The sequence below is a fragment of the Sorex araneus genome, chromosome 4, assembly GCF_027595985.1.
Source record: "Sorex araneus isolate mSorAra2 chromosome 4, mSorAra2.pri, whole genome shotgun sequence".
Classification (NCBI taxonomy): Eukaryota; Metazoa; Chordata; class Mammalia; order Eulipotyphla; family Soricidae; genus Sorex; species Sorex araneus.
This window is the reverse complement of record NC_073305.1, coordinates 184,694,413-184,721,930: the sequence shown is the minus strand read 5'-3', so window position 1 is coordinate 184,721,930 and position 27,518 is coordinate 184,694,413. Positions and strand designations below refer to the sequence as shown.

At 47.1% G+C, this 27,518-nt stretch overlaps 1 protein-coding gene across 2 annotated transcripts in view; it reads right to left on the bottom strand.

The window, feature by feature from the left end:
• Positions 1-20,170, bottom strand: part of TULP4 (TUB like protein 4) — a 232,186-nt gene extending 212,016 nt beyond the window's left edge. For both annotated transcript variants that reach the window (XM_055135765.1, XM_055135766.1), the window contains exon 1: positions 20,043-20,170. The gene's annotated coding sequence lies outside the window, so the exon portion shown is untranslated. The remainder of the gene's footprint in view (positions 1-20,042) is intronic.
• Positions 20,171-27,518: the final 7,348 nt, after the last annotated feature.

The following is a 27,518-nucleotide window of genomic DNA, read 5'->3' as shown; positions in this document are numbered from 1 at the left end:
GTGTGTATATACAATGAGGAAGGAAAGAATCTACATTGTTTACTTCATCAGATTCCAAGAAGAAATACTCTTTCGTGCTTTCTGGACATACTTACTGAACACCAGGGCCTTACCACACTCGTGGCCTGCTCAGGAAATCAGGTTAAAGAATACCTTTGCAACACCAGCCAAGGTATTCTTTAACAGGTGTGGCTAAAACTAACTGTCCTCCTGCCATAGCCCATTTCTGATCCATTTCAGTAGTGACGGGACTGAAAAGATAGTACAGTGGGTGGGGTGTTTGCTTGCACATGGCCAACCTGGGTTTGATCCCTGGCATCCCTTATGATCCCTGGAGCCTGCCAGAAGTGATTCCTGAGGGCAAAGCCAGGAGTTAGCCCTTGAGAACCATTGGGTATCCCTCTCCCCCACCCCCAACTGCCCACGCCAAAAGAAAGAGTAGTGGCTTTACTCCTTTTCTAGGAAAAACCAAAATCCTTCTGTGTGAGACATAAAGCAAAGCATGAAGAGGCACTTTCCTCACTAAGCCCTTAGGTTTCTTTAGGAAAGCCATCTCTGAAGCAAGTCTGACTAGATAGATCATAACCACCTTCACTGTATATATGTCTGCATGTGAGCTGTATGTGCTGTGTGTGAATGAATCTGACAGCTACTGCATCACCTAGCATGCCTTTCCTTGAATGCAAATAGCAAAATAACTCAAAGTCAAATTGCCTTAAAATAGTAAAAAATCTGCTTCACAGAACAAATTTAAGAGCAGCATGGGTGCTAGGCTCTAAGGAGTTTTCTCAGACATGTCCTGTCTCCTGCTTTGGCTTTGTGATCAAATGTAGAAATGGCTAGAACTGGCTAGAACAACTTTAGGCACCACATCCAAGCATGTTAATTCTAGAGGGAAAGGATTTCTATTTCTTTGTGGGCACGGCAAACCTGGTGGTGCTTAGGGGCTTCCTTCAGCTCAATACATAAGAGAACCATACAGAGTCTAGGATTGAATCTAGTGCATTTCCATGTGCAAAGGAAGTGCTCCTGTCCTTTAAGCCATCTCCCTGGCTCAAGACAAAAACTTTCTTTCCCAGTATTATCCTCTTACAATTGAGAATTTTTCCAAAACCTGTTACAGTTCTCGCTCACAACCTCATAGCCAAAACTCAGTCTTAACTTACCCCTCCAACAATCATCTACATAAGGGATGACTGGCTGAAACAAAGCAGGATTTACCCTTAGCTGGGCATAAGTCACTTTCTCTCCAGTTATATGGAGACCAGAGGGATATGTAAGCATAATCCCAATTCAATTATGAGGAAAGAGGGAAGACATTAACTATGCACTCCACAGGCTGACCCAGCTATCCGCTTGGGATCTCCGCACTGACATTCAACACCACCTAAGTCTACAGAAGAAAACCTCCAGCAAGCTTGGAGAAAGTGTTCAGCAGAAAGGCTAAAGGGATAAGAAGAAACACAAGGCTTTAAATCAGCAGGTTCTAACTTGATCATGATCTGCAGTTGAGGGGAGGTGGGGATGCCTGCATCACCGTTGACCCCAGTGTTTAGAGAGAAGAAAGACAGGGGAAAAAAAGAAATCAAGCAGGGGGAGAAGAGAACGGAGCAGTGGGTTAACAGCCATCAGGGCTTCAGTACACTGATAATATGGGGGAGTGGTACTGCCATAGACTCAAAAAACAGACTCAGCAACACTGGAAACATGAAACCTAAGTTGCAGCCATGGGACCGGAACTTGGTAATATGACTGTCAAATTGACAGGAAGGGATGGGGCAGGGGATGAGGTGGGGAGGGAATATGGGGATACTGGAAAGTTGACACTAGTGGTGGGATTGGTGTTGGAATATTGTATGCCTAAAATTCAACTATCAATAACTTTGCATATCAAGTTCTTTAATTTAAAAAAAATACTGTTAAATGTAGTTGGGGAAAAAAGGCATTTACATTTGTTAATAGTTGGGGAAACTTTTAAAATTCATAATATGTAAATATTAATATATATTTAGCCCACAAATAAAGTATTACGGAGAAAAGAAAAAAAAAAGCTACATCCCAACACTGCTTCAGCGTGCTCCTTTGTCTACAATGCTCAGGGGTGGCTCCTGGGGTACTGGAGAATCAGATGGCCAGGACGGAACCAAGTCAGCTGCAAAGTAAGTGCCTTAACACCTATACTATTTCCCCAGCACTCTGTTTCAGAGTGAAAGAACTATAAACAAATCCTTTGGCCTAGGTTTTCTCTTTTAATATTACAGAGCAGGTCTGAAATAACATAGTTTCTTGGGAATGGGGCAATAGTCAGAGGGTAGGGCGCTCACCTTGGACATGGCTGAACTGGGTGGGATCCTTGGCACCCATTATGGTTCCCTGAACACCAGCAGGAGTGATCCCTGAGTAAGCCCTGAGTACCACTGGATATGGCCCAAAACAAAACAAAAAATATTATCATTTCTATCAGTACCATTCAGTCATGGTGGTAAGGAAAAAGTAAAATTTCAGTCAGGGTTGAATGAAATAAAACTATTTTATTCAAAAATCTTTTATTATACATTGTTTCACTTTAAGTCATAGTTTTCAAGGACCAACTATCAAATTTGTTAAGTTGGAAAGCAACAGTATGTGCTTGACACAATGTGTAAAGTTACCTGGAAGACCAAATAAAATGGCATTTAGGAGAATATACTTTGTAAACTAAACGTTAGGGACGTGTAACCAATGATTACTACTTAGAAGGGAAAAGTCACAAGCCACAGAGAAAAATTCCTTCGGGGAATTAAAAAGGAAAAAGAGGGACTCCTATTCTGACCAAACTAAATTAGATACCAGATACAATCTATAAATGGACATCTAGCTGCTTTAAAAGTCCCAGTACTGGAGCTGGAGCGATAGCACAGCAGGTAGGGCATTTGTCTTGCACTCGGCCAACCCGGGTTCGATTCTCAATATCCCATATGGTCCCCTGAGCACCGCCAGGAGTGATTCCTGAGTACAGAGCCAAGAGTAACCCCTGAGCATTGCAGGGTGTGATGCAATCAATCAATCAATCAATCAAAGTCCCAGTAGTTGGAGGCTTTCCAATGAGCTACAGATTCTAAGAGTTGGGATGGACTATACACAGCAACTCCAGATATTGTCTCAGGTAGACATAGCAATCACATTCTATTTTCTACATGGAAGGCAATCTGAAAGTGCTATGCAAGTCAGAAAAGGTTAAGAATTCAAGTATTTTTGGTTGGGAAAAAGAAGGCAGATTTCAACACACAAAAAGCAATGTGTGCCTATGAGTAAGCTCGGTGCAACCCACATTAATGAGTGAGCTGCCACAGATAGTGTGTTATTATAGATAGTAGGCACTAAGGAACTAAGAAGTCTTGCTGAGTTTGGCTGGCATTTTTGAGGGAGCAGGTTTTTGGTTTGGGGGCCATACCAGGCTTGGTGCCGAAGGGCTAATAATTCTAACTCAATGCTTCGGAGAACCGTGTGGTGCCAGGATCAAATGCAGGTTCTCATACACGCAAAGTATGTGCTTTACCACTGAGCAACATCCATGCCCCCTTCCCTCATCCAAAGCTGAAATTTTTATCAGGTTATCTACATGTAAAACCACCCAACATGGCTTCTGTTCTATATAACTGCGCCACCTCTTCCACCAAGTTTCATTCATGGATCTTCATGTAAAGCAGGGCTAACCACAGGCTAACAAGCTGCAGAAATTTTCAAGCCTATCTAAAGATACACAACCATTTATCAATGCCAGACACTTTAAATACCAATTACTTCACCTAGACAATAAAAGTTACAAAACAGACATGCCCAACACCAAGATTCTAAAGGGCAAAAGTAGTGATATTTTTACTTTACTCTAATTAGAAAAGCTTCCTCACAGGGATTAGAGATACAGTACCACGAGTGTACAGCTGCACTGCATTCTGCAGGCCCAGACATGGTCCCTGACACCACATAAGTTTCCCCAAAAACCATCAGGAGTAATCTTTGAGCACAGTCAGGACCAAATCCTGATCACAGCCAGGTGTGATCCCAACCACTACCCCCAACATACATACACATACACACATACAAATAGGCACCCTTAGAGTAGGGCACCCTTCTCTCAACTTAAAAATCAGTCACTTGGGGGCCAGAGCAATAGTGCAGCAGGCAGGGTGCTTGCTTTGCATGCAACCAACCCAGGTTTGATTCCTGGGCACTCTGTATGATCCCCAAACTTGCCAGGAGTGACCCCTGAGTGCAGAACCAGGAGGAGTAAGCCCTGAGCACCACCAGGTGCGGCCAAAAACCAACCAAACAAAAAGAAAAATTAGTCACCAAAATTATTCTGGTTTTCTACTCTGATCCAGACATAATTTTTAACAATGAAGGAGCAAAGATGTCTTAAAGAACTACAATGAAGAGGAAACTGAAGCACGAACAGGCAGTATTGACAATCTAAGAAGTATAACTACGTCCCAAATTCCCTGGAGTCCCGTACATGCAGAACAATGCCGCTGTCAAAATACCAAGGCAAATGTGTCTGAAAACCAATGATAAAGAATAAGCCCTGGGCACTGCCGGGTATGCTCCCACCAAAAAATTTTTTTGAAAAGGAAAAATGAAACAGAGTAAGAAATACTGCTTTAGAAGACCCCTCCCCATTGTCTGGGAGCTTCCCTGCCTTACTCTTCCTTCCTTTCTGTTTCCAGTAAAAATCTGGATTCTTCCATTTTGCTCTGGTCCCTGGCTTCAATTTTGTCTCCTTGAGAATAAGAACCCACTACACTGGGGAAAGACAGCCAGGAGTTTGCCATCTTTGTCATCATCATCCACCAAGGCAAACGGGGCTAATTCCGTTTCTCTTTTCTTTCCCTCTCAAGCCTTTCTCTCTCCCTCCAGCCTTCCATTCAGCAGTGCAGCAGGCAATGTTTAGTCTTGGGCAATCTTACACCAGCCATCTGTTCTCAAACAACAACAACAAAAAATCAGGAATAGTTCCTGGGCTGTAGAGTTAGCACGATAGGTGCAGCACGTGCTCTGCATGCAGGAAACACTGGTTCGATCGCCATCACGGCATTGTCAGCAGAGCACCACCAACAGTTACTCCTGACCAGAGCAAGGAGTAGCCCCTCAATACTGTCAGGTGTGGCTAGAAAATAAAATAATAAAATATTTAAGTAAGTAAAGCCTGTTTTTGGTTTTTGTTCTGGGGCCACACCCAGACCTGCTCAGGGTTTACTCCTGGCTCTGCACTCAGGATCACTCTTGGCAGGCTCAGGAAACCATATGTGGTATCGGGGATTGAACCCAAGTAGGCTGTATGCAAGGCAAATACTCTACCTGCTGTACTGGGGCTCCAGGTCCCTAGTTTCACACTGTTCAGAGCTAAAACCAAATTGAGACTAGTCATGTGTTAAAAGGTAAAAGGCAGAGGGTTATGGATCCCATGCAATGCTTAAGCTCCATACATAAATCATTATCAACGATAAGAAACAAAATATTTACCAGAAAATAACTATAAGTAAAATCACTGGATTAAAACTCAGTAACTAAAAATGGCATCACAGTTGATTAGAAATCTTCCAACAGCCTAGACATATTTCTGCTGCCCTATTTGTCGGGGATTTTCTAAATTAGGAGATAGTTCACTTCTCAAAAAATACATGGTACGGTGAGAGAAAGTACTGAAGGTCAGATAGACAAAAAAAATGAAGAGGACAGAAATTAAACCAAATCTTAATTTCTAGAAGCTCATTTATGATCTAATTTGTGAGTGATTCCTGACTTCCCGGCACACTCCTCCTTTAGACAATTCACCTTGGGTCCACTTACTGCTCATTAGCACCAAAGGAGGCTCAACTCAAACCAATTTTTCTAGTCATTAACAGTCTAGTAAAACGTTTGGTAATAACTAAAATTAAAAGGTGGAAGTAATTCGCTTAAATTGACCTCCAGAGATTATGGGTAGATGTTCCATGTGACAGTGCTTCTTCCCTTGTCTTTCACAAAACATTCTGGCTGTCTTGTATACATACATAGAGTCCCCAAAAGCCAAGAACATGATATGTTTCTATGTCACTGGGAAAAAAGGGGGGAGAAAAAAGAGGTTCACCTGGGGGCCAAAAAGATTCATTTCTGGGCTGGAAAGATAGTATAACGGATAGGTCACTTGCCTCGCACACGGCAGACCACGGCTCTACCTCTGACACCCTATATGGTTCCCGAGCCTCACCTGGAGTGATCCCTGATGGCAGAGCCAGGATTAACCCTTGGACACTGCTGTGTGTGTGTGTGTGTGTGTGTGTCTCCTTCCCCCCACCCCATAAAAAAGATACCATTTATATGACCAGTAAGTCCGGTAAAGGAGACCACCTGCAAAACACAATAAGCTAAGAAAGTAAAGACAACGTGATATTCCACGTGGCTCTCAGAATTAAAACTAACACATATCACTATCACTGTATCACTGTCATCACACTGTTCATCGATTTGCTCAAGCGGGCACCAGTAACATCTCCATTCATCCCTATCACATGCTATGACATTTCTTTTTTGTGTGTTTCGTGTTTATTTTGGGTTTGGGATAACACCCAGGAGTGCTCAAGGCTCACTCCTGATTCTGTGCTCAGAGGTCATTCCGAATGGAGCTCAAGAACCATATATAGTGCCTGGTCATGGCTGAAGTAGCTACATGAAACTAAAATTCATTCTCTCTCTCTCTTTCCCCTCTCCTGTCTGTCTATATCTCTCTCCCGCTTTCCCTCCCTCCCTCCCTTCCTAGGAAGGACCTGTAATTAAGTACTGCTTCTCTATCATTTCTTACACAAAAATTCATATAAGATATAAATCTATTCACTATAGGCTATACTGAAAAAACTCAAAGCATTTTAATTAATCCAAAACTTAAATTAGACAATTTCACATACCCGCTTGTTAATGGTCCAGAAAAAGTTTTGGCAGTGATTAGTTAAGATAGATTATAGGATGAAATAATTAGGTAACACTGAATTATGGCTATAATTTGTAGAATTCATATATCAGCACTTTCCACTCTTTACAGGGAACTGGTTGATGAAGATCTTAGAAGAGGGAGATACAATAATCAAACACTGACAGGATCCCATAATTTTTTTTTTTTCTGTTTTTGGGTCAGACCCGGCGTTGCTCAGGGGTTACTCCTGGCTCATGCACTCAGGAATTACTCCTGGCGGTGCTCGGGGGACCATATGGGATGCTGGGAATCGAACTCGGGTTGGCTGCGTGCAAGGCAAACGCCTTACCTGCTGTGCTATTGTTCCAGCCCCAACATTTTTTTTTAAAGGGGGGGTTGGTAGGAGCTGATGCTTTAACAAGCAATAATGAATAGGTCCTGGGCAGCACTTATTCCCAAGTCCCAATCCAACACTTATTCCCAAGTCCCTCAGAATTAAGACTTGTAAGAGAATAGCACACTGCAATACTTTCTTTCACTGTTACAATATTAAAAATCATTAGTAAGGAACAAGTTAAGAATCTTAACAGGGGCTGGAGTGATAGCATAGCGGGTAGGGTGTTTGCCTTGCACGCGGCCGACCCGGGTTCAAATCCCAGCATCCCATATGGTCCCCTGAGCACCGCCAAGAGTAATTCCTGAGTGCAGAGCCAGGAGTAACCCCTGTGCATCGCCAGGTGTGACCCAAAAACCAAAAAAAAAAAAAAAAAAAAAAAGAATCTTAACAGTGAGTTTTCTATGTTTTATTGAATTATTCCAAGCATTTCAAATAATACAGAACTTCACTATTCAAATATCAGGAAATTAATTCAGAAAATTAATTTTCTACATATGAAATACACAAAACTGGCTTTCTTATTTCACAAGATAAAAAAGCTTAAAAATGGAAAAAAATTCAAATTACTCTGTAAGAGCTTAGAAAATGGTGCCTTGAGTTTGAGCCGCATTTGTCCATTTGTCTCAGTTCCTGTGAGAAAACCTCCTCAAAATTCTTTCTCTCAGGGGCTGGAGCGATAGCACAGCGGGTAGGGCGTTTGCCTTGCACGTGGCCGACCCGGGTTCGATTCCCAGCATCCCATATGGTCCCCCGAGCACCGCCAGGGGTGATTTCTGAGTGCAGAGCCAGGAGTAACCCCTGAGCATCGTTGGGTGCGACCCAAAAAGCAAAAAAAAAAAAAAAAAAGTTCTTTCTCTCAGATAAATTCAGTTCTGGTGTCACTTTACTTTATCTTTGCCTAAATGTGACAAATGTTAATATAAGAACTTTCCATTCAAAATTTTATACAGTAACTCTAACTATAGTTTTATATACAAAGCACAGGCCTAACTTCTTCAGAATGAATATTTTTATATTCTAGTCTTGGAGTTGGGAGTGACAGCACAGCGGGCAGAGCGTTTGCCTTGCACACGGCTGACCCGGGTTCGATTCCTCCGTCCCTCTCAGAAAGCCCGGCAAGTTACCGAGAGTATCCCAACTGCACAGCAGAGCTGGCAAGCTACCCGAGGCATATTCGATATGCCAAAACCAGTAACAACAAGTCTTACAGTGGAGGCATTGCTCGTGCCCACTCGAGCAAATCGATGAACAACGGGACGACAGTGCTACAGTGCTACAGCCTTGGAGCTGAATTTGTCCATCTTCTTTTGTAGCTAAAAGGGCTAGCTAAAGCTTAAGAAACCAATTATGTGCAAATGTAATCCTGTATATTTCCCACATATGGTACATAACCACAGATCAACTTTTCAGAAATATTAAAAGTGAACCAGTAAAAGCTTTGTCTGCCACTCATTGAGAACCTGGATTCTGCTACATTATCACAGCTATCAATAAAAATGGTAGGTGTTACTCCCAAAGTACACATATTCTTAATAGCCAAAGACAAAGGAAGGGAAAATGGGGAAAGTACCATGGGATCAAAGAGCTCTTTAACAAGACTATTCTCTTGCCAGAGATTTCAAATTAAATATATTCACAAATCATATGTCACTACCTCAGTAGTTTGAACTAAATGTCCTTTTATCACCTGTTTTAAAAAATCCTTTTTTAAAAAACTGGTAAAAGAAATATTTTGTAGAATGAAAAAATAAAACCCTGAACTGGGGAACTTCCTTATACAACACCCTTAAGAAGTACATTTTAGGGGCTGGAAAGATAGTATAGCAGGTAATGTGCTTGCTTTGCACAAGGGAGACCCTTGTTTGGTATCTGGCACCCCAAGTGGTCTCCATATGATCCCCACAAAGACCTACAAGAAGTGATCCCTGAGCACAGAGTCAAGAGTAAGCCCTGAGCATTGCTGAGTGTAGCCTCAAGCCACCAACAAAAACTGTCAAGGACCAAAGAGAAACTACATATGCTGAACTTATATACGAGGGCTGGGTCCAATTCCCAGAACTGCATGGTGTCCCTTGCCCTGTCTCTGTCCCCCTACCACCCTCCACCCCCACCCCAACTGCCCATGCAGCACCTGGAGCAACCCCTGAGCAAAATGTGCTGAGGAGGCCCTGAGCATGGCCCAGTGTAGCTGAAAAAGAAAAAGAAAGAAGGAAAAAAAGGCTCAACACCAGTTTTTAAAAGCAGACATAAAAGAGCCCTTAGAACCCAAGATTCTAACTGTAAAGAGACGGATAAACAACTGAGACCCAGAAGTAAAGGTTGAAACGCAAGTTCTAAATATTCTTCATTAATAGTCTGGGGTGGGCCTGAGCAATAGTATAGCTGCAAGGGTACTTGCCTTGCATTCACGTGACCCTGGTTCAATCCCTGGCATCCCATATGGTCCTCTGAGCACCACCAGGAGTACTGCCAAGTGTGGCTCAAACACAAAGAAACAAAATATATACATATATTTATATATGTGTGTATAATATATATATATATACATATATATATGTAATACAAAAACTTGAACCCACTGGCTCTACAGTACCATTTCAAACTGAAAGATGTCCAGGTCTTAAGATTATGAAAAAAAGAAAAAGCACATAAGCTTCTAACAACATAATACCTTACATTACTAAACCTTTCCAATTCCTTTCATATTCATTACAGTCTAAATTGAACCTTTGATTTTAAGAAAGTAAAATTAATATCTTAAATTGTAGTGTATGCTATCCTTCTCAAAGCTCTTTCACATACATTTTGACTGTGCTTTTGACTAAAATAACAGCAGTGAGAAGGATGTTCAAATAAGTCTATATTTTCTGCATAGCACCTCTCTACACCTACAGAATCATTTTCCACCCTCTGCAGCCTACCACACCATTACCACTGGGGGGTTCCACAAACACTTTTCAATTCCATTCTCTCTCTCAAGGGTTTGTTTCCTTGATACTACACAAGTACAAAGATTTTCATTCCTAATTTCTGACAGAAAAATACACTATTCCCTTTTGGGGGCCAGAAGGATAGTACAACAGGTAGAGTGCTTCCCTTGCATGTGGCCAGTTCAATGCCTGGTACCCCATATAGTCCCCTAAGCACCTCCAGAAGTGATCCCTGAGCACAAAGTCAAGAGTTAGCCCTGAGAGACTTACACCAAGAACAGTAGAGATGATAACCAGGAGGATTGCTCCATGGCTTGGAAGCCGGCCTCACATGGTAGGGGAAAAGGCAACTCAGATAGAGAAGAGACTACCAAGTAAAGGGTGCTTTGGGGGGCCTGCTCAGGATGGGAGATGCGAGCTGAAAGTAGACTACAGACCTAACATGACAGCCACTCAATACCTATATTGCAAACCACAATACCCAAAAGGAGAGAAAGGGCAATAGGGAGTATGCTACCATAAAGGCGGGATAGGGTGGGGTTGGTGGGAGGGATCCTGGGACCATTGGTAGTGGAGAACGGGCACTGGTGGAGAGATGGGTACTCAATCATTGTATGACTGAAACATAAGCATGAAAGTTTGTAAGTCTGTAACTGTACCTCACGGTGATTCATTTAAAAATAAAATAAAATAAAAAGAGCTCTGAAAACTGCAGGGTATGGCCCAAAAATTAAAAAGTAAAGCACACTCATCACTTTGAAAGGAGAAAGAGCAAAAATTTTTTCTTTACTAGGAGTGGGGGGCTGCGGTTGCTGGATCATACCTGCCAGTGCTAGGAGTTATTCCTGACTCTGTACTCAGAAGTGACCTATGGAAGAGCTCAGGGCAACACACATGGATCCAGGGGTTTGGTACTCTCTGGTCACAGTGCAGAGATCACTTCTGGCAGTGCTTGGAGGGCCAAAAGGATGCTGGAGGTCCAAAAGCATCCTATCCACCACACCCTCCTACAACAAAAATGCTTAAATTTGTGAATAATTCATATTTTTCATTATGACCCTTCATTTCCTATAAAAACAAGAAATCAAAACAGAGTAAAACTACTGGCAAAGGAAAAGGCCCATGAAAAAATGCTCTTCATCACTAATCATCAGGGAGATGCAGATCAAAACAACCATGAGATACCACCTCACATCACAGAGACTGGCACACATCCAAAAGAACAAAAGCAACTGCTATTGGTGTGGATGTAGGGAGAAAGGGACCCTCCTACACTGCTGGTGGGAATGCCGACTGGTTCAGTCCTTTTGGAAAATAATATGGTAGCTTCCCAAAAAATTAGAAATTGAGCTCCCATTTGACCCAGCAATACCACTTCTGGGAATATATCCTAGAGAGGCAAAAAGGTGTAGTCAAAATGACATCTGCACTTGTATGTTCATTCCAGCACTGTTTACAATAGCCAGAATCTGGAAAAAACCCGAGTGCCCGAGAACAGATGACTAGTTAAAGAAACTTTGACACATCTACACAATGGAGTACTATGCAGCTGTCAGAAAAGATGAAGTCATGAACTTTGCATATAAGTGGATCAACATGGAAAGTATCATGCTAAAATGAGTCAGAAAGAGAGAGACAGACATAGATGAATTGCATTCATCTGCGGAATATAAAACAACAGAATGGGAGACTAACACCCAAGAATAGTAGAAATAAGTACCAGGTTCACTCCATGGCTTGGAAGCTGGCCTCACATGCTGGGGAAAAAGACAGTTCAGATAGAGAAGGGAACGCCAAGTAAAGTGTGGTGGGAGAACCCACTCGGGATGGGAGAGGCGTGCTGAAAGCAGACTATAGATTGAACATGATGGCCACCCAATACCTCCATTGTAAACCACAACACCCAAAAGGAGAGGAGAACAAAAGGGAATGCCCTGCCACAGAGGCAGAGTGGGATAGGGGGGATGGGATAGGAGGTGGGAAGGATGCTGGTGTTATCAGTGGAGGAAAATAGGCACTGGTGGAGGGATGGGTATTCAAGCAGTGTATGCCTGAAACACAAGCATGAAAATATGTAAATCTGTATCTGTACCCTTACAGTGATTCATTAATTTAAAAAATAATTTTAAAAATTAAAACCAAAAAAAAAACTACTGGCAAAGGTTCTATCTTGAAAAACAAAAAAGAATAAAGAAAAGAGTGGGGGAAAGCCATCTACTTGTCACTCATCTACTTGTCACTCAAAAGTTATCTTCAGGAAATGGAGCCATAGTACAGTGGGCAGAGGAACTCGCCCCACACATAGGTGACCTGTTTGATCTCTGGAACCCCATTTGATCCCCAGAGCTCCACCAGGATCAATCGTGAACAAGGAGCCAGAAGCATAGTTGGGTGTGCCCCCACCCCCAAAAAAGAGTACCTTCCATATTCTCCCTTAGTAAAAGAGAAATAACAGGGAAGGCCAAGAACATCAACACACTCCACCCACCACACCTTCCAAGTAAAGACTTATCCAAGATCATGGCATGCCTGAGACAGATTCCACATTAGGGGGCCCTTTGTTAACAAAGTGTATCTTTGTTATTATACTTTGTTAACTTTCTTCTCACTCAATAAAACCTTGCAGGCATTTCTCCAGATTGATTGATTTATATTCCTATCATTATTTTCAGTGGTTAAATGCAATAAATAATAATAACCCATTTCATCTATTCCTTACTTAAGATTATGTACCTACCCTATAAATGCATAAAGTAAGTTCTCTATACATTTTCTTTACTAATGTTTTCCAATCTTTGGGGAGCAGGAAGGGGCTTCGCAAGCTGTGCTCAAAAAGCCCCAAGACCATTCCTGGCAATACTTGGCCACCTGGGCCAGGTGGTTCATTGATAGGGTCCAAAGCTGAGTGCTGCTCCGGGTCTGGGGCGCCAGATATAACCAGGGTCACAACCAGCTAAACTGGGGATGCAGTGCTGGGGAAGGGGATCAAAGTTCCCACACATGCACACCATACACCCAGACTGGTGTGTAACTCCCCAGGCCCTAAATATTTTTGGGGGGAGGGGTGCACCTGAAGATGCTGAAGATTACTCCTGGCTCCGCACTCAAGAATTACTCCTGGCATTGCTCAGGGGACCATATGGGTGCCCGGGATCGAACCCAGGTCAGAGCATACAAAGCAAGCACCCTACCTGCTGTGCCATCTCTCCAGCCCCCCTACTATTTCTTTAGGATAAATTTGTATATGCACTTGCTAATGAAAGGTTATATGCATTTTACATTCTGATACAAAATAGCAACTATTTAAAATTGAGTGCACTGGGCCAGGGTTACAGTTCAGCAGTGGAGCACTTGCCTAGCATGTGTTAAGGCCCTGTGTTCAATTCATGTCACAGAAAAAATATATATGTAAATAAAATGAGTGCATCAAAGAGGCCAAGTATACAACCCCCTTCAGATCCTTCAGCACTGGGAATAAATAAATGAATAAATAAGTCTAACTTCCATTCCAAACTAAGAGATGCCCAAATAAAACTACCAGGAGAAGGAATAGCATATTATTATATAATATGCAATCATAAGCTTTAGCAAACTTTACCTTTAATAAGATCTAAATTATATTACTAGTAACTAAAAAATGATGGCTTGGGGCTGGAGCGATAGCAGAGCGAGTAGGGCGTTTGTCTTGCACGTGGCTGACCCGGGTTCAATTCCCAGCATCCCACATGAGCACCTCCAGGAGTAATTCCTAAGTGCAAAGCCAGGAGTAACCCCTGAGCATCGCCAGGTGTGACCCAAAAAGAAAAAAAAAAAAATGGTTTAATGGTCTCCAGTGCAGTAACAAAGCACCACAAGGTTTAGGCCAACGTTTTTCAACCTTTTTCCAATTGTGCCCTCCTTTCAACCTTGTTTCATTCCTGTGGCCTCTGTCCTGAGAGCCATACCCACCCCCATTTACACACTTCTCACTTGTGGCTCCAATGGAATATCCTGAGAGCCCACAGGAGATAATATGGCCCCCCACATTGAGAGGCATTGGTTCAAAAAAACAGAAATTAATTCCTTACAAGTATGGAGGCAGAGAAGTCTAAAGTTGAGAGGGCAGCAAGTCAGGCTTCATTCTGATACCTCCTGTCTCAGATGGAGTGCCCCTTCAGGCTCTTCCTCTGCAGTCCTTGGGGAGAAGGGTGTGGCAGCCACTCATAGAACACTCCCCCAGCAATGTGGCTCCACTCTGATGAACTCTGATTATATCCCAAAGCCCCTATCTCGGAATACCATCTCACCAGAGCAGCACATTTAGTCCAGAACAAACGACATCTCATTTTTGCCTTAATTTCATTAGAAAAATAGATTTCAGTGTTTATTCATAGCTTATTTTGCCCTTTTTTGAAGAGGGGGAGTGATAGTACAGTGGGTGAGGCATTTATCTTGCACACAGCCAACCCAGATTCAATACCTGGCATCCCATATGGTCCTGTGAGCCTGCCAGGAGTGACCTCTGAGTGCAGAGTCAGGAGTAAGCCCTGAACAATGCCAGGTGTGGCCTCAAAACAAAAAATAAACAAGAGAAAAAATGGTCTATTCTTGGGGCTAGAGAGATATAAGACACTTAGCCTGCATGTGGCCAACCACAGTTCTATCCCTCACACCACACAGCCCCCACAAGCACCACTGGAAACCCCATAGCACAAGAACTAAGAGTGGCCCCTAACTACTACCAGGTATGACCACCCAAAACAAAACAAAACTAAAAGTCTATTTTGAACCCAAATCTCAGAGGGAAAGGATACAGGATAAGTCAAGAACATCTCTTCATACCAGAGAGCCAGAAAGCTGTTGTAAAAGCCATGTCAAAAGGACTTGGAGCCAAACTGAATAAGCCTATCTGCACAAAGGTAGGGCAACCTGGACATCCAACGGCTAGAAACTGATAAGGACTGATACGTGTCATATGAGTTACGGATACTCAAAAAAGAAAAAAGAACCTTTATCATTGTGGGGAGGAAGCTAGGTAACTTGCACAAGACTGTGTGAAGTGCTCAAGTGAAATAATCAGGAATTTTTCTCACACCTCCTAGACAATCTGTACCTCAGGGTGAGTCCTGTGAACTCTTCATGCAGCAAAATACGTCACCAGTACAGCATGCACAGGGAAACACCATAGCAGCAACAGTTGCTGCAACTGTCAGGAAGCTGGACAGGGGTCACCATCTACATGGGAGGAAAATGAGGCCAAAGCAAGGACACAGACAAGGACATACAGGAGTCCCCTTATCTGTGACTACACTCTCCTTTGTTACCTTATATCAATCATGGACCAAAAAATACTGTGTGCTGAATTTTGAGAGTGTCCATTCACAGTAACTTTTATTAAAGCATATTATTACAACTATTATTGTTAACCTTCCGTTGTCTAACTTACAAATTAAACCATCATAGATACTCTCACAGATGAGAAAAACAACTAGCATCTAGGGATGGAGAGGTATTACAGAGGCTTAGGCACTTGCCTTGCAAGTGGTGCATCCCAGTTGACTAACAGCACCCAGCACTGCATGGTCCCACAAGCACTGCAGAGAGTAGCCCCTGAGCACCGTCAGGTGGGGCCAAACCATGAACCACCCTCTCAAAAAAAGAAAAAAAAAAACATTGCATGCATAGGTTCTATACTACTATAGTATATATAGTATATATATATATATATATATATAGTATAGGTTCTATACTACTCAGGGTATTTGTTTCTGTTTGCAGTGGTAGGGGATAGGGCCATACCCAGAATACAAATCAGAGAGGGCTGGAGCAATAGCACAGTGGGTAGGGCATTTGCCTTGCATGCAGCCAACCCGGGTTCAATTCCCAGCATCCAATATGGTCCCCTGAGCACCGCCAGGAGTCTTAGTTCTTGAGTGCAAAACCAGGAGGTAACCTCTCTGTATTGCCAGGTGTGACCCAAAAAGAAAAAAAAAAAAGAATACAAATCATAGCCTGAGAGTTGGATTGTTAGGGGCTTGGGAATGGAGGTGCCGCCTCCTTCTCACCCACCACCACCAACCACCAGAGCTGTAAGTAGCATAGCTCCCGGGGCTACAATGCTGGGGATCAAAACTGATCAAATGTCTCACACAGGCCAGGAATGAACTTTACCACCTGAGACTGCATCAGTCTCACCTCTCACAGTTAAGACTAATGTGCACTGAAATGGATTAAAAAGCTATTGTGCACTAAATAGAAACAAGTTTTTTTCCTGTAATCTATAATTTCCAGTGATAATTACTGGGAGTTTCCATGGTTGTTAATATTAAAATTTAGATGGGGGGGCAGAGAGAATACAGGTGATAAGATGTTTGCTTTATACCACATATGGTCCCTGGAGCCCACCAGGAGTGATCTCTCAGCGAAGCCAGGAGTAAAGCCACAAACTGCTGTGCTCAAAATCCAAAACAAAATAAAATTTAGGTGGGACCAGATAGGGAGTACAGTGGGGAAGGGCACTTGCCTTGCACGAGGCTGACCGGGGTTCAATCCCCAGCATCACATATTGTTTCCCAAATCCCACCAGGAGTGATCTTTAAATACAGAGCCAGGTGTAAGCCCTGAGCACAGCTGCATGTGGCCCAAAAACCATCACCAAAAAGTTGGGTGTTTGCAACAAAAGGTAACATATACATATAAAAGAATATTATTCAGCCTTAATACGAAGGTAATGCTAATATATGTTAACATAAATGAATGACTCTTCAAAACATGCTAAAATAAAAGTCATAAGTACTAACACTGGGACCAGAGAGACAGTAAAGCAGGAAGCCCTGCACGTGGTCCACCCATGGCATCCCATATGGTCCTCAGCCCTGCCAGTAGTTGGCCCTGAGCACTGCTGAGTGTGGCCCCCAAACAAATTTATAATTCACCTTATACATGAGACCTAGATTAATCAAATCTTAAAACAGAAAGTAGAAGTGTGGCTGGCAGAATGGGGATAAGGGCAGAGGGAATGAAAAATTGTTTAACGGGGGCTGGAGTGATAGCACAGCGGGTAGGGCGTTTGCCTTGCACGCGGCCGACCCGGGTTCAAATCCCAGCATCCCATATGGTCCCCTGAGCACCGCCAGGGGTGATTCCTGAGTGCATGAGCCAGGAGTGACCCCTGTGCATTGCTGGGTGTGACCCAAAAAGCAAAAAAAAAAAAATTGTTTAACGGATACAAAATTTTCAGGTTAGGGAGATAAAGAGTTGTGGAGATGTGGATGTGAATGTACTTAACACAATAATGGTTAAAATGGTAGATTTCACATTATGGTTATGTTATCACAAAAACAGTATAGCAAGTTGAAATTTAGTATCTAGATTAGTGTTATCCCCGCTAAATTAAAATACATACATACATATTACCTGCAGTCTAAGGGCAAACATACAATTTCTGTTAAGCTTTTGGAAATACTGAAAATACTCCACAGAATCCTAAATAAAAACCAGTGCAGTTACAGGATACATTTGAGAAGTTTTACTCAATTTTCTGATGCATTTCATGACCACACACATAGTTGACCTACTCAATCTTTAATCCATCCACAGAAAACAGGGGAGAGACTGTGACTGGCATGGTTAAGTTCAGTGAAGAGAAGAAACAATGTCCCTGCTCGGCTGCAAACACAGTAAGTATTCAATGAATACACCTGAATTTGGACAGCCTATCAACCCATGCTAAACGTCCTGCTCCAGGGCAGGAGAGATAGTACAGGGTTAAGGGGCTTGCCTTGCACACTTCTGACCCAGGTTTGATCCTGGACACCACAGATGGTCCCCAGAGGCTGGCCCAGGAGTGATCCCTGAATGCAGAGCCAGAAGTCCTGAGCACTGCCTAGAGTGGCGAAAAAGCAAAAGTCCTGTCCTAACACAAGGTAGTGAAAGAGCTGAAATTTGGCCTGAAGGAAGGCTAGTTTTTTTTTAAAGCTTTCCTTTATCACTTGGGTTCTCAGCATCAACTGAAGCATCCTTTCATGAGCTAAAATTTTTTTTTTCTATTCAAAATTTTGGTTGGGAGTACGAGATTATGAATAAGCAAACCGCCACTTGCAGACTGACAGAAGAACTACAAACGGAATATGATGCATGTCGTTTCTAAACCAAGAAGTCATTGTTTAATAATGTACAGTAGCAGATACAACGCATTAGTAACAGGAAGTCACTCTGGCTTTCCACTCAACTCCCCTGTCGGAAAACTCCACTGCGCTGACCATTTTTCTACGTCCCCAACTCAGTGCGGGGGGGGGGGGGGGGGTGGGGGTGGGGGTGTCTAAGTCCTGGGGGTCGACACCGCCTTCCGCTCACGGCCAAGCACTCACCCCTTCCCAGCCCCCAGCCCCGCCCCCGAGACTGAGCGCCACGAAGGAAATTCACGCTCTCTAGGAGCCCGGGGGCACCCAGTCAGATGCTCCCCGCAAAACTGAGGAGCCACACGGTTCCGTCCCAGACTCCTCCCAGGGCCACGAGCTGGCCCGGGCCAAGGGGGGTTCGCAGGCTCCTTCCCCGTCCGCGCGGCATCGCCACCCGACGTGGGGCCGGCGGGGCGGGGCGGGGCCGGCCGGGCCCGGGAGGCGCCGGAGGTGAGGACGCGAGAGGGTCGCGTCAGGCGCCGGTCACTACCGCCCTCGCCTCGCCCGCGACTCTGCGGGCCCGGCCCGCTCCCGCGGCTGCTCCGCGGCTCCTCCCGCGGCGGCGGGGCTCGGGGCCCCGCGAAGAGGCACGGCCACCCCCGACCCTCGGACCTTACCCCGCCTCCCGGTGCTATATTAAAAGAAAAAATCCGGCTGCTGGCCCCGCGCACAGCCCGGCGGCGGGAGGGAGGGCGCCCCCGCCCCCGCGGGAAGGGTCACCCCCGCGGCCTCCCCTCGCCCACCGCGGGGCACGCCAGGGCGGCGGGGTCCCGTCAGCCCGCCCCCCCCAACTTGGGAAGCCGCCCCCTCCCCAGGGACAGCGGGCCGCGGCCCGGCAGCTGCCACGACAGGTGACCGCGCGGGGCGGCCCCGGCCCAGGGGCGCGGCGAGGCCGCCGAGGGCGGGGTGGGGGGCGCGGGGGGGGGGGGGCCGGGGACACACACGACCCGCCCGGGCTGCTCCGTCTCCACAGGGAAGGGGGAAAATGGCTCCGAGCCAAACGCCTCCTGCTTCTCCACACACACACACACACACACACACGTACAGACACTCGCCACAGACACACACTCACACACTCACCACAGACACACACACACTCGCCAGACACACAGACACAGACACACTCACAGACACACACATGCTCACACACACCACACACACACACTCGCCACAGACACACAGACAGACACACACACACACAGACACACACATGCTCACACACCACACACACTCGCCACAGACACAGAGACATACACAGACACACTCAGACACACACACACACATGCTCACTCACACACACTCACCACAGACACACACATGCTCACACTCACAAAGACACACACATGCTCACACTCACACAGAGACACACACATGCTCACACTCACACAGACACACACATGCTCACACACACAGACACACACATGCTCACACGCGCACGCGCGCACTCGCACCCGCACCCGCGCGCGCCGCCGGCCGGGCTCGCCGTTTTCTCTCGGCGCAGACAAAGGCTCCGAGCGGCCCGCGCCGCCCCCGCCGCCGCCCCCGGTGGCCGCCGCCCGCCCGCCGCCCCCGGCCCCGCGCCGCCCCGCCCGGCCCCGCCGGCCCCCGCCGCCCCGCGCCCGCCTCACCTCCGCGCGGCCTGGCGGCGGCTCCCCCGCGCCTCCGCCTCCGCCTCCGGCCGCCCCGCCGCCGCCCCCCAGCCGCGTCCCCGCCGAGTCTCCGCCTCCCGCCGCCGCCGCCGCCGCCGCCGCCGCCGGGCCCGGCTCCGCGCCACGTGACCGCGCCACGTGACCCGGCGCCCGCAGGCCCCGCCCCTCGCCCGTTAACGCCCGCCCGCCCGCCAGCCGCGCCCCGCCCCGCCCGCGCCCCGCGCCCGCACCGCGGAGCCGCCGCGGGAAGCCCCGGAGGGTCGCTCGCTCGAGGGCCCGTGGGCGGCGGCGACGAGGCTCCCTGCTCGCGGCGACGAGGCCGCCGGCGCGACCGCCGACACGCGTGTCGTCCGCTGCACCGACGGCGCCGGCCTCCCCCGGGGCCCTCGCGGCCGCTCCGGGGGTCGGGCCGCCGCTCGCGGGTCCCCAGGGCTCACCGCCTGCCGCCCGCGCCCGCGCAGCCCCGCCCCAGCGTATTTGCCCTCGTCCGAAAGCGTCGGTGCCAACAGGTGATTTTTTTTTCCTGCCTGGCACGCTGGTTGCCTCCTGTGTGGGTGCACGAAGTAACGGGCGTGCCATCGAAGAAGCAGACGCACTAACAGCGGCACTGGCATCGTTCGTGCATCCCTAAAATGAGTCTTGAGACTGGCTTTTTCCAAATAAAAGCTACAGTTGAACCTTCGCCACGGTGTTTGGACGGGCGAATGCCGCGGGGCAAGGTCGCAGACCACGGGCTCACAGTACCCTAACACAAAGATCGCCCCCTGACTCGGTGTAAGGACTGTGCCTCGACAGAGGGTCCAATCCTACGCGCTAAACACTACTGGGGGCCAGGGGCGCTCGAGTATGAGGTATGACTCTTGCCTTCAAAATGTCCACCCTGGAAGCACAGTTGCATGACACTGTTGCCCCTTCCCATCGCTTTCTGGCTGCCAGGTCAATAACCCGGGAAGGAAACATACACTGGTGCTAGAACACGCGAAGGAACCCAGTCACACTCCTCCATGGGCTCAAACTCAGCCTTGCAAGACCGAGGATGCCGCCCTTTGGTCATTCCCCAGGCCCGCAGAATTGTTTCCCCTTTGCACCACATCCAGCAGTGCTCTGGAGTCAAACCTGGGCCGGCTATTTGCAAGGCCCGCACCTTAACCTCTGTTCTACATCCTTCTGCCCCTCAATGAAATTCTCTCTCTCTCTCTCTCTCTCTCTCTCTCTCTCTCTCTCTCTCTCTCTCTCTCTCTCTCTCTCTCTCTCTCTCTCTCTCTCTCTCTCTCTCTCTCTCTGTGTCTCTCTCATACACACACACACACACATTGAACTGGGATAAAAACTGGAACAAACTGGAAATTCAGACCCTTCTGGTCAGACTTTAAAGGGTTAGGGAAAGGATTAAAGATAAAAACATAAAGAGGAAGAACTGCTTGACCTAACAAGTGCAACCTATAAAAATGATTTAAGCAAGGGCCAGAAAGAGAACACTCAAAGGGCTGGGGCACATGCTTTGCATGCCAGAGGCCTGGGTTCATTCCCTGGCACCTCAAACCCCGAGTACAGAGCTGACAGTGGCCCTGAACACACAGGGTGTGGTTTACCCCCTAAAATAATACAACCCCCGCAAAATGATTGAGCCGACACTATCAAGACAAAGCAGCATTGAGCCAGAGCGAGGGGACAGCTCGGAGGGTCTTGTCTTGCTCGTGGCCAACCTGGACTCGAGCTCTGCCATCCCATATGGTCCCAGGAGCACCACCAGGAAAAATTACTGAGTAAAGAGCCAGGAGTGGCCCCTGAGCACAGCCAGGTGTGGCCCCAAAACAATTTTAAAAAAAAAAGACTAAACAGCATAGACGTTGTTCAGCTGTGGACCAAACAATTCCTTAAAAAGTCCCTCTGTAGACAGTATGGGGGAAGTTGTCTGCCACAGAGGCAGGGAGAGGGGTGGTTAGGGGGAATACTGGGAACATTGGTAGTGGAAAATGTGCACTGATGGAGGGATGGTGTTCGATCTTTGTATGACTGAAACTCAAACATGAAAGCTTTGTAACTGTATCTCACAGTGATTCTATAAAAAAAATAAAGGTAAATGTGTTTGAAAAAAAAAAAAAGTCCCTCTGTAGGGGCTGGAGCGACAGCACAGTGGGTAGGGCGTTTGCCTTGCACGCGGCCGACCCGGGTTTGAATCCCAGCATCCCATATGGTCCCCTGAGCACCGCCAGGGGTGATTCCTGAGTGCATGAGCCAGGAGTGACCCCTGTGCATCGCCGGGTGTGACCCAAAAAGCAAAAAAAAAAAAAAGTCCCTCTGTATAGGTGCGTGCGTGTGCATGTGCTCACGTGTGATTGTCTCTGTGTTCATGTGCACTCATACGGCCCCCCGCATCTCACCAGGTTTCACCCTTGTGCACAGAGCAACGAGTAAGCCCTGAACAACACAAGGTATGGCCCCAAAACAAAGCAAAATAAACATCAAACAAGAATCTCCACCCCCCAAATAAAAAAAAAAAAACAATAATCCCAAAAAGCACTCCTAGCTGTGGTCCAAATACCCACCACCCCGAAAAGGAAATACAAGATCCCCACCAGTCAAATGGAAGGGGCAGTTTTCAAGGGAAACTTTTCACAATGGCTTCTTAGCTCTAAAAAAGGAAGAAAAAAGAAAAAGCCACAGAGGGCCAGAGAGATATAAAGGTGCCAAGGGTCTTGCCATGCATGTTGTTGACCCTGGTCTTAGTCCCCAGTGCCACATACGGTCCCCTCAGCATCGCCAGCAGAGACGCTGAGTGCAGAGTCCAGGGTAAGTCCTGAGCACCACTGGGTGTGGCATGAAAGGGAAAAGGAAACGCAGAGGGGCTAGAGGAGATCTCGTGGGGCAGAGCATGCTCAAGGCCACAGGGGACCTGTCCCAGCATCGCTAAGGGTGTGACCCCCAGGCAAACCACAAGGCCGGCTAGAGAGAAAGTTCAAGGGTAGAGCACCTGTCTTGCATGCAGTAACCCCGGTTCAGTTTCCTTAGCATCACAAATGTTCCCTCTAGTACATGATTTCCTCGAGGCATGATTTCTGACAACAGAGCACAGGTGAGCGGCCCCCCCCAAAAAACCCACATATTTTATGTTTCTAACTTTTATAAGGGTTATAATAGCAGATGTGATCCACATTAAAATTTAAAAAAAAATACCTCGAGACTGGAGTGATAGCACAGCAGGTAGGGCATTTGCCTTGCACATGGCTGACCCGAGTTCGATTCCCAGCATCCCATATGGTCCCCCGAGCACCTCCAGGAGTAATTCCTGAGTGCATGAGCCAGGAGTAACCCCTGTGCAACGTCAGGTGTGACCCAAAAAGAAAAAAAAAACTAGGGAAGGACATAAAAATGCTCTCTCAAAAGACCTACGCACACCATTATTCACTGCTACACTCCCAACAATAGCTAAGATATGGAATCAACCTAGGTGTCCAACACAGATGAATGGATTATAGAGATGTGGTATATACACGCAGTGGAATACTATGCAGCTGCAACAAATAATGAAATTTGCTGCAAATTTGCTGCAAAGTTGGAACTGGAAGATATCATGTTTAGTGAAGTAAGCCAGAAGAAAAGATTAACACAAAATGGCCTCACTTATCTGCGGCCTATAGACTACTGGATGAGAAAATGTAGTAAAGGGGGCTTGCATAGATCACCCTTGATCCAGTGTTTAAAGAAGAGAAGGACAGCAAAGGAAAGAAAGCAAGGTGGGGGGGGGGGGAGAAGAAGAGAAGAAGAGAAGGGAAGTAATGGGTTCAGGCATCAGGGCTTCCTTATACTGGTGATATGGGTGAGTGGTACCATCATATATCCAAAGCACAGACTCAGCAACACAGAAAACAGGAGATCTAAGCTGCAACCACTGGAACTTTGTAATGTGCCTGTTGAGGTGACAGGTGGGGATGGGGCGGGGAGGGAATCTGGGGACATGGGTGGAGGGAAGTGATACTGAAATAGCAACTTGATGTTGAAATTTTGTGTGGTTGAAATATTGCATGCCTAAAACTCAACTTCAGTAATAATTCATCAATACTTTGTAAATCACAGTTCTTTAATAACATACAAACAAATAAACAAGCAGGGGCTGGGCGCGGGAAGAGGGACCACCTTAGGATCTTCACGTTGCAGAGTCAGCGGGAAGCCTTTGGCAGGACCAGGAGCGGCTCCAGCGGGTGGGCAGGACGCGGAGGCGGCGCGCTGCTGCCCCCTGGTGACCAGGTAGGGAGACACCTGCAGCCGCGCGGGCAGGAAGGTCTGGGGGGACCAATTACGCTACAGATTCTGGGGAGGTCCGCATCTGACCCTGTTCCCTTAGATGACAAATGTGATGGGGAAGGTTCAACTTGGCTAGGTGAGGAGCCAGAGCATCAGTACAGCGGACAGGGTGCTTGCTTCGCCCACGGCACCCCATAAGGTTTCTTGAGACCCACCAGAAATGACTCCTGAGCACAGTCTAGAATGTGACCTGAATATAGTTAAGTGTGGCCCAAAAACAAACAAACAAACAAAAATGTAAGGGAGGATGGAAGGGAGGGAGGAAGAGCGGGAGGATGGAAGGAAGGGAAGGAAGGGAGGAAGGGTGGGAGGAGAGAGGGAGGGAGGATGGAAGAATGGGAGGTAGGAGGGAGGGAGGGAGGATGGAAGGAAGGAAGGAAGGGTGGGAGGAGGGAGGGAGGGAGGGAGGACGGAAGGATGGGAGGTAGGAGGGAGGGTGGGAGGAGGGAGGGAGGGAGGGAGGACGGAAGGATGGGAGGTAGGAGGGAGGGAGGGAGGATGGAAGGAAAGGAGGGAAGATGGGAGGGAGGATGGGAGGGAGGAAGGGAGGGAGGGAGGGAGGGAGGGAGGGAGGGAGGATAAAAGGATGGGAGGCAGGACAGGAGGGAGGAAGGGAAGATGGGAAGGAGGGAGAGAGGAGAAAGGGAGGAAACTGGACTCTGCCCTGTTCCTCTTTCAATCCCTACTTCCTTTGCTGTTTTTAGTGTTGGTGGCCACACACCTGGCTGTGTGTGATGGGGGCTCACACTAGGTTGTGCTGGGGTCTGGGATGAAAATCAAGACCTGGAAGGCTAAACTCTGCCACTCTACCATCCCCAGGCCCAGATCCCTGATTTGAGTGTGTGTGGAGGGTGTGGGGGTGGCAGGGATGGGGGGGACTCAACCCAGGCCTCTTGTTGTCAAAGCTTGTGATTTAGCACTGACCCACATCCGGGCTCTTCTTCTTTATTTATTTACATAACTTAGGGGGTGGGGCCACACCCAGTATGGCTCAGAGGCTCCTCCCAGGTCCGTGCTTGGGATTGCTCCCATGGTGCTCAGGGGACCAAGTGGGCCCGAGGTTCCAATTGGGGCGGGCAAGCCTGTAAGGTAAGTGTCTGTCTCTCCAGTGACCCCTTTCTCTGATTTTCTCAAGTCACTGGAGTCAGTGGCCAAGGATGCTTTATGTAGCAGTATCAATAATGAGTACTTTTAAAGGTTTTTAAATGACATTAGGAAGCAAAACTTTGTGAAATGAGAAATTCATACTTCTTGGTGGCTTTCAGATCACATATCAAAGGAACCATTTATCAAATCAGCAGAGAGACTGGGAAACGGTTCAAAGGGCTGGAAAACAGGTTTTCCATGAGGGACTCTGGGTCCCGTCCCCAAAGCCTCACATCCTCCAAGCATCGTCACATGTGGCCCAAAGCAAAACACAATAAAACAAAACAAACTGACAAATCAGTACGTAGGATCTTAGACAAATACCCCATCAGAGAATAGCAGCTTCTGGAACTCTGGCCTTGCAGCCCTAAACGCAGAGCAAGAGTCATGTTGCTTTGGCAGAAAGAAAACATTAGTTTTGATGATTTTCTCTGTTTTCTTTCTGATCCATTTATCTGGAGGTAGAAAACATTAGAATTTACTCTGTCTTTTTTTCTTTTTGCTTTTTTTTGGGGGGGGTTACACCCGGTGATGCACAGGGGTTCCTCCTGGCTCTGCACTCAGGAATTACTCCTGGCGGTGCTCGGGAGACCATATGGGATGCTGGGAATCGAACCTGGGTCAGCCGCGTGCAAGGCAAACGCCCTACCCGCTGTGCTATTGCTCCAGCCCCTAGAATTTACTCTGTCTTGATGCTTCTTGGTTCTTTTTCGCCCCCTCTCCCCCTTCTAGTTTCTACCCCTAATTCTCTTCTGTATCCTTCTGTTTGCAAACATTGCTTTGACAGGAGCTTATTCCTCTGCTCCCCTGCAGCCCAGGCTCACACCCAGTTACTTGGCAGTAATGAGGGCCGGATGGTTCCATGCTCAGCCCAGCAGTACGGTGTAGGGAGGCACTCAGGCCCAGTGGTTAGCGGAAGTCACTATGATGCCACCTAGCGGTGGTCAGGGGCCACCGGAGCCGCAGCCAGCACTTTGGTGAGCTACTAAGTGAAATTCAGTGCTTTCCACATGCTAAGTGTGTTTTTACCAAGTGAGTTATTTCCCTCCCCTTCTCTTTCTGTACACATGTTCACTCACAACTGCACGTACTTCTCTGCGCATCTTCTCTAATCATCTCTCAATGTCACCCCATCTCTCTTTCTCACAGTAGCGGCCTGTTGGAGCCCACGGTTACACTGCCCGGTCCAGAGAAGTGCCTTGAGTTTAAGGTGGACCCCACCAGCTTTGAAAAGGAGGGTGACAGCAACTGTCATATGATTTCACTGTGACTGCACGCAGCCTTCGTGCAGAGAATTCCAACATTGCCCTGCAGACCTGCCTAAGAGCATCCTGACTGCAGGGAAGGTCATCCTGGCCATTGCCACGACGACAGCAGCAACAGTCTGGCGAGCCTGCAGCTGTGCAAGGGGGTAAAGGGCACCAAAAGCTGGAGTCACGTAAGAACAGCTCTTCATAGACCTGGCGCTTCCCTTCTCCGGCCTCTCGGAACCCCCTGCCCCGCCCTCCCAGTATTCTAGCCAGGAACGGACAGTGTGGGGTCACTTTGAGGTACAGGGATTACAGCTTCATGGTAAAGAAATGACTCAACTTGGGGCGATAGTACAGCGGGGAGGGCGTTTGCCTTGCACATGGCCGAGCCAGGTTCGATCCCCAACATCCCTATGGTCCCCTCAGCGAGTAACCCTTGAGCATCACCACGTGTGACCCAAGAAGCAAACAAAACAAAACAAATGAAATGACTCAACTACTTTAAGACAGAGCACAGATTAGAGATCCCCAAGTTGACCCGCGTTGTGTCTACACTCTACTCCATTTTCATGCCAGCCACAAAGCTCAAGGAACACGGGACCAACCAGCGGCAGAATTGTGAACCGTATATCCGAGCGGAAGCTGGACCACCATGTGCGCCACTGGTGCTTGAGCTGCCACGACACGAGTGGAAGGATGAGTACGATACACCGGCCTGGCATTCATGTCACCATTAACCAACCCGAATCTATCA